Source organism: Sinocyclocheilus rhinocerous, unplaced genomic scaffold (assembly GCF_001515625.1).
Source record: "Sinocyclocheilus rhinocerous isolate Xijiao unplaced genomic scaffold, SAMN03320098_v1.1 scaffold148, whole genome shotgun sequence".
In the NCBI taxonomy this organism is placed as follows: domain Eukaryota; kingdom Metazoa; phylum Chordata; class Actinopteri; order Cypriniformes; family Cyprinidae; genus Sinocyclocheilus; species Sinocyclocheilus rhinocerous.
This window is the reverse complement of record NW_015653472.1, coordinates 4225082-4232331: the sequence shown is the minus strand read 5'-3', so window position 1 is coordinate 4232331 and position 7250 is coordinate 4225082. Positions and strand designations below refer to the sequence as shown.

Sequence of the window (7250 nt, the reverse complement as noted above, 5' to 3'; positions counted from 1 at the left end):
GAGCAGTGGGCAGTCATTGTTGCGGCAGCTCCCAGGGAGCAGTTGGGGGTTCGGTGCCCTCTCAAGGGTCTCACATCAGTTGTGGGTATTGAGGGTGGAAGACAGCACTGGTCATTCACAATCCCTGCCGGTACTGAGACTCGAACCCAAGACCATTTGGTTACAAGTCTGATTCTCTAACCATTAGGCCACAACTGCCCCCTACTGTGGTAATAGGTGTGTGTGTGTATGTGTGTGTGTGTGTGTATATGTGTGTATATATGTATATGTGTATGTATATATTTATCAGTCTGGCGAGTAAACAAAACATTTTACTAGCCAATGGCGATTCAATTGCCAAGGTGTTCGTAGAGGGCTGAGGATATTTGATGTAATACTATTGATTACAGTAGGTTTAGTGTGTATATATAATATGTGTCAGTGTTTAAAGTCTTCCTGTTGAATTCAGGTGTGTATGTGTGTTACATGTTTCTGAGTCTACATTTACCTCAGTTGCCAGGGTCAGGAGATTATATGGGGACTATAATCTATCCACCCTTTCCTGGCACTCTAAATCAAGTTCATTCTCCATTCGGGCCATCTTCCAAGATGGTTTTAGAAGTAATAATTTGAGGACCTGATTAATCAACCTCTTCAGTTTGTAAGACCAAAGGTCTTTGCAATGATGTCATTCTACAACGGTCACATGGACAGTGGGAATATGTTGCCGATAGGACATTTGAATGTTAATATGCAATCAGTTGATAATATTAAAACAAACATATTGTCATCAGTGGTGCTCTTATCATTTAGGCTGAAGTCCGTTTTGACTTTGTTTCTGTGTGATCTGAGGCGTAGTGAAGGCCCCATCCACAGTATACATCACAATAAGCTAATTAGCAATATAATTAGCATTGTAATTACCAGCTGCAATAATTACTTTTATTTATTATGTTTTTCGTGTATTTATCTGGTCTAAAAAATCATCTGGTTATTAGTCTGTCCTTTAATTTGGAATTTCAAGCCTTTAATTCTGTTGTTTTCAGCCCTTATCTAAAACAAAAAGCTTATTAAAGTGCATCAGTATTTTAGTATAAATAAAAATAACTCATTGTATATGTGGGATCTGTTTTATATTGATAGGCATATGAAATGAGACAGACTTCATCTGGTTAAAAAAAAAACATATTAAAACTTTAACATTCGAGATGCCGAAATAAATCTACTTATTTCCTTTTTATCACTTTTTCAGAGATTCTATGCACTCCCCTTGTGTTTTACCCACAAACCCTTGTTTCTCTTGAAAGGATAGCATGCATAAATACACAATCTAATAAGAGCACAAGATGGATGATAATGCCTTTTTATTAACTTATGGAGTGGTTTGTTTTGGCAAATTGAAAGTCGTATTTTTCCCTCTAAACATCTAATTGGAGTTTTGACAGGTTTTACAATGAAATGAAAGTAGTTACTGTGCTGCGGAAACAGCGCTGTTTATAAAATTCTGAGTACGATGCAAGCCGCTGACAGCACTGGTATAAAAAGATGCATTAAAAACGCACACAAACTGAATGTTGATTTGTCAAAGTGGTGAAGGGGAGGCGTTTTTTAAAAGTTCATCAAAATCTTTGTTTGCGTTTATGGTTTGGTGGTAAAATATGTACCCATAACTGTTCTTTGTGTCCTTGTAGGCGTCAACAGACAGCTATGTAAGAGTCTAGTGTGAACGTGCAAGCTAACTTTTGGCAAGAAGACAGTGACCCACAGGACCGAGTCAAAACTGGAGCACTCAATATATCTTGAAGGTCAGTGTCACAATGTACCATAATGCATCAATAGTTTACTAACGACTGTTTTAGCGGCCAGTTACCTAATAAACAGTCATATCAGACAGCATAAAGCATGTTTTCGGCTCCATTTCTAATTTTGTTTGTCATATTTTCAAGTGCAGTACTAAGAAAGAATTCTGCTGGCCGATGTTGTTTGTTTTTTTACACAAATTATGCATGTAAACAATGACTTGATTCATAAATGCATGGTTTGACACTATACCAGCACATATAATGGCTATTTAAAGGGGTCATATGATGTTGCTAAACTCTTAACTTTTATAAAGAATATCTCTTTGGATTTGAGACTTTAGTCTTGAGACTTTAGTCAACTTTACAGATCTTCTTTATACACCAAGAGCTTGTAACACTCCAAAGAGAAAGGAAAAATTGAAATCGCATCATATGACCCCTTTAAGCTGGATTCTGGGTGGTTAGTGAATAGGATGCAGGTTTTGGAGCTGAAATGCCTCATGCTAAAGTGGCATAACTTTTCAGTGCATTTCGCCTCGCTGTGTTATGTCAATGAAGCAGATGAAGACATGACTATGTTTGGAATTGCCTCAGTTCACCCAAAGCACGAATGCTAACTACAGCTCGTGTGGTAGTAGTGACTCTAAGCAATATTGAAGTCACACCTCTGGTTCACGAAACAACTTAATTGAGTCACACACACGAAGAAGCCCTGCCATAATACCCAGAGGCCTTGATTAATTAAGCCCTAAAAGCCCAGGAGCGCTCAACGTTCACCAGGTGCCTGTTCATCTGCCACTTGTTCCTCTTCTCAACCCATAAATACAATCCTGAGACATAAATGCAACTTTATCTAGTAATAAAACATATAGGAACTGGTGTGAATAATCCAAGCTTAAATCTATTGAATACCTAATGCATTGAATATCTTTCTGCAGTTGTATAAATTTTTAGTAAAATAAATTGTTTTAGTTTTTGTCTTTTGGTGATTAAATCCTTTCAATTTGGTCAATTTAGTTAACAAAAACTGTTCTTGTGCAAAAAGTTCCTGAAATAACATTGTGATGTAATGGGTACACTGCTGTTATAGAATTTTGTAAATTGCTTGTGCTTTAGTCACAAAAAGATTGTATTTATAGCATGACTTGCTCATTCTGACTAGCATTTAGCTTAGTTCAAGTTAACTTTTGTGATTTTGTTGTAATATTATGTTAATGCTGTCTGTGTATATATGTGATTAATCTCATATGTATAGAATGCATTTGGGTGAGTTAATTAACCCGCTAGCAAAGCACTTTATTAAACCAGTGTTCATTCACTGTCTAGCTTCAGTTCACATATCAGAATCCCTGACATTATTGACTATGATTGGATTATTTGAAACTATTACATTATTTATAGATTGTTCTTATTCAAAAGCATTGTTAGTGCATGGTTAACGTTTTTTCTTGTCAGTGGTAAGTTTTAATTAAAATCTTTCATTCTTCTTTTTGGTCGTTGTTGATATTCAAAAAAGTAATCATTTGAAAAAATTGATGTTTTTGTCAACAATGAGGAGAACAAAAAGTGCAAATCATGATGACTGTTTTTAATTAAAATACAGTTGATGAAAATATGATGAGAGAGAAAAATAACAGCGCAGGATATTAACTATACACGTACAATGTTTTTGAAGAAGAAAAAAGAAAATGATTGTTTCAGATAATCCGATAATGTCTGGGATTCAGATTCTTGAGCCTTTTTGTCAGTAATTGGTTAATGCGATTAGCATGCTAGGGAAAAAAAACAGCATATAAGGACATTATTTGCCGGTATTTCTGTCCTTCTGGGCATCTCACTGGTCCGGCAGGTGTTGTACACCTTAACTAGTCATTGAGGAGTCATCACCTAAACCAGTGTTTACAGCCTCCCAATTCCCTCTCATCCAAAACAAGCAGATTTAGCCAGCTCTCTAGACCGCTCTCCACAAAACAAACACACTGGCCCCCTGCAGACTGCACCGATGCCCTCCTCCCTCCCTTTGCACCCCTACTGCTCAATGCTCAGTTAGCCAGGCTAAGTGAATAGGGAGAGGCAGGTCTCCATGGGTAACGGCTGCCATTGAAGTACCTGGCAGGAAAGCGAGAAGGATGCTGCAAGAGCCAGCAGGCGCACTCTGCGTCTTTATCCCGCTCCCCTGCCGTTCAGGGGGTGGTCACCCCCACCAGAGGGTGCGTCTGCCAAGAACTGAAGAATGTTAACCCTGCGGCCCTGTGAGTGGGAATGAGCAGAAAATTGGAGTTAACAAGCATGCTGTATGCTAAGTGGTGACGAGAGTCCCCGAGCTTTCCGTTAGGGCCCCGGTCCAGCTTCCATTCTCCACGTAGAGTCGCTGCCAGCATCCGTTGGCTCTGACTGCAGGCTGAGGTGACCAGCATTATGTGTCTGTAGGCAAATTAAGACATCATGATCTCCTGTATACAAGACTCCTGTGATGCAGACGGATATAAAACATGGATTTGTGCTGTTGGTTAGTAGTTTTAGCATAAAAAACTTGTATTTTGTAGTTTTAGCATAAAAAACTTGTATTTTTTAAATTTTATTGTCTTTGTCTTCACCACCACTGAATCTTTAGTACAATAGCTAAAGAAATTATATTTTACCTCATTTGTTAATGTGAGTTTGCAAGCAATAAAAAAGATAATTTACTGTGAAATAATGGCAAGGAACAATGCGACCAATGTAGTTTGATTCATGATTGAATGACTCTTGTGAACGGGTTGTTTTACAGTGTGCACAGTGTAGTCCAATTCATGAACAAATGACTCTTATGAACCAATTCTTTTTAGTGAATCAAAACATACAGTGTACCAAGTGTTTTCTGATTCATTAAGAAAATACTTTTATGAATCGGTTGTTTTTAGTGAACTAAAAACATACAGCACAACCAGTGTAGTCTGATTTGCAAACAAGTGACTCTTATAAACCAGTTGTTTTTAGTGACTCAAAACATACAGCATGACCAGTTTGGTCAGATTCATGAACAAATGACGCTTATGAATTTTTTTTTTTTTAGTAAATCAAAATATACAGCACGATCAGTGTAGTCTGTTTCTAAAGTGAATGTATTCTTATAAGCCTTTTCTTTTGACGACTAGTTCAAAAAGATTTACCCATTTGAAGCAATCTGAAACACTACCCTATATAATGCTAAGCAATAGCAAGTCAAGTCAAGTCAAGTTTATTTGTACAGCGCTTTTCACGATACAAATCATTGCAAAGCAACTTTACAGCAAATTAAGTTTCTACAATATTTAGTGGTAGCTTATCAGTGGTGACTGTCAATTAATGTACATATGGCAGAAATGTACGGAAAAATCAATTTAAGACGTAATAAAACAGACGCTGAACACTTATTATATGATGCAATCAAACTTATAGCAAAATGTGGTAGTTCTGTATGTTGTTTCAGGGTTGGCATCATCTGAGGTCCTCTGAGGGGTTGGCATCATCTCTTCTCAGGTGTTCTGGATCCAGACTGAAGCTTGTGTAAATCCTAGTTACAAATCAATCCCAGTTACCTATGTCAATCCCGTGGCAAAAACAGAGAAACAAATAGGGACATAATTAGCGTAGCTGCTGTTCCAACCAAGCAAAATTGATTTGTTTAACCCAAACTAAAGAATAATAATGTGCATTTGATCAGATATAACTGCAGTACAAGATTATGATATGCATTATTTGAATGCTTGGCCAAAGAGATGTGTCTTTAATCTAGATTTAAACAGAGAGAGTGTGTCTGAACCCCGAACGTTATCAGGAATGCTATTCCAGAGTTTGGGAGCCAAATGCGAAAAATCTCTACCTCCTTTAGTGGACTTTGCTATCCTAGGTACTACCAAACGTCCAGAGTTTTGCGACCTTAGGGAGCGTGATGGATTGTAGCGTGGTAGAAGATTAGTTAGGTACGCAGGAGCTAACCCATTAAGGGCCTTATAGGCAAGTAATAATATTTTGTAACTGATACGGAACTTAATAGGTAGCCAGTGCAGAGACTGTAAAATTGGGGTAATATGATCATATTTTCTTGACCTGGTATGGACTCTAGCCGCTGCATTTTGGACTTCCTGTAGCTTGTTTATTGAAGATGCAGGACAACCACCTAGCAGTGCATTACAATAGTCCAGTCTAGAGGTCATGAATGCATGAACTAGCTTTTCTGCATCAGAAACAGGTAACATATTTCGTAGTTTGGCAATGTTTCTAAGATGGAAGAATGCTGTTTTTGTAACATGGGAAATATGATTTTCAAAAGACAAGTTCCTATCTAATATAACACCCAGATTTTTGACTGTAGAGGAAGTAACCGTACATCCGTCTAGTTGCAAATTGTAATCCACGAGATTCTGTGTACTGTCTTTTGGTCCAATAAGTAATATCTCTGTCTTATCCGAGTTTAATAGGAGAAAAAACATAGCAGAGATTTAGCATTTAGCAGCAGCATTTCTTCATTGTGTAACTAAAATTAATATTATAACTTAAATATACCCAGATGAATTAAAATCAAATCTGAATTTAATCAAACTGAATCCATTTAAATCGCAAATTGAATTGAATCGAAAATCCAACCCAATTATTTTGAGATTAAATGCTAAAAAGACATATGGGTTTCCACATTCCTTTTAGTGTACTTTGACTCTGAATACGTACTGTAGGTATTGTACTTTTTTTTTGAATATGAAACAATTGAAATACAAGGATTTTATCTTGCACCTCTTCCAAGCACTGTTCTTTTGGGAACAATTACCTTACTTTTGCACAATGGCCTGATATTCTGTTTTTCGGCCAAGGATATTATGCAGGACCACCGTGGCTGCGGTCAGTCACATGCCACGCACGCATCCTCCTGTAGCGGGCCGCCCCACCTCCTCTCCTTTATGCTGCAGTGTGCAGCCCAAGGGAGCGCTATGCTCTATGTGTATAATAAGGGTAGCTGATATAATGAAGGTCATTGTAATCAGAGCTAATGTGGCAGGGAGTTGAGACACTTCGGCTTTATTTGAGGGTTAGGCCCAGCACCGTTGGCCCGTGGGGAGGAGGCTGATAGTGTTATCAGAACTAACCTGCCGCTAATAACGACACGCTCCTCTGTTCGTGTCAGCATCAGCCTGAACTTTCACTGATATCTACAGTATGGAAGTAGGGATGCGGATTGAGCTGCTGAATGCTTCACATCTTACTTAAAGCCCCTCCCTAGGTGTTTGAAGGTGCGCTTTTTCCCCCCTCTGTTTATTTTCAAACAGCAGAAGGAACATGCCCGGTCTGCTTGATGTGCACTTAAAGGAATAGTTCAACTCTCTTATTATTTACTCATTTACTTTACATTACAGGTTTGGAAACAACACGAGGGTGAGTAAATGATGAGAGAATGTTTTTTTTTTGGGTGAACTAGTCTATTATTGTTCGGACTGTGAGGAAGTGATGTTAATG

At 38.0% G+C, this 7250-nt stretch overlaps 1 long non-coding RNA gene across 1 annotated transcript in view; it reads left to right on the top strand.

Moving 5' to 3' along the window:
- The window catches only part of LOC107716229 (uncharacterized), a 50623-nt gene extending 48838 nt beyond the window's left edge, over window positions 1–1785 (top strand). The window contains exon 3 of the long non-coding RNA XR_001637179.1: window positions 1671–1785. This is a non-coding gene — a long non-coding RNA (uncharacterized LOC107716229). The remainder of the gene's footprint in view (window positions 1–1670) is intronic.
- The last annotated feature ends 5465 nt before the right edge of the window (window positions 1786–7250 follow it).